The sequence below is a fragment of the Lupinus angustifolius genome, chromosome LG01 (genome assembly GCF_001865875.1).
Source record: "Lupinus angustifolius cultivar Tanjil chromosome LG01, LupAngTanjil_v1.0, whole genome shotgun sequence".
Classification (NCBI taxonomy): domain Eukaryota; kingdom Viridiplantae; phylum Streptophyta; class Magnoliopsida; order Fabales; family Fabaceae; genus Lupinus; species Lupinus angustifolius.
Window position 1 is genome coordinate 8305024 of NC_032009.1, and position 301 is coordinate 8305324.

Consider the following 301-nt stretch of genomic DNA (forward strand, 5'->3'; position numbering starts at 1 on the left):
TCCTCATCCTCTTCCTCATCCTATCCTCGTCCTCATCCTCATCATATCCTCATCCTCATCATATCCTCATCCTCATCCACATAGTCATCCACATCCTATCCTCATCCTCATCCTCATACTCATCCTCCTTCTATCCACGTCCTCGTCCTTATCCTCATCATATCCTCATCCTCATCCTATCCTCATCCTCATCCTATCCACTTCCTCATCCTCATACTATCCACTTCCTCATCCCCATCCTCATATTCATCCTCATCCTCATCGTCATCCTCATCCCCATCCTCATCCTCATCCTCATCCT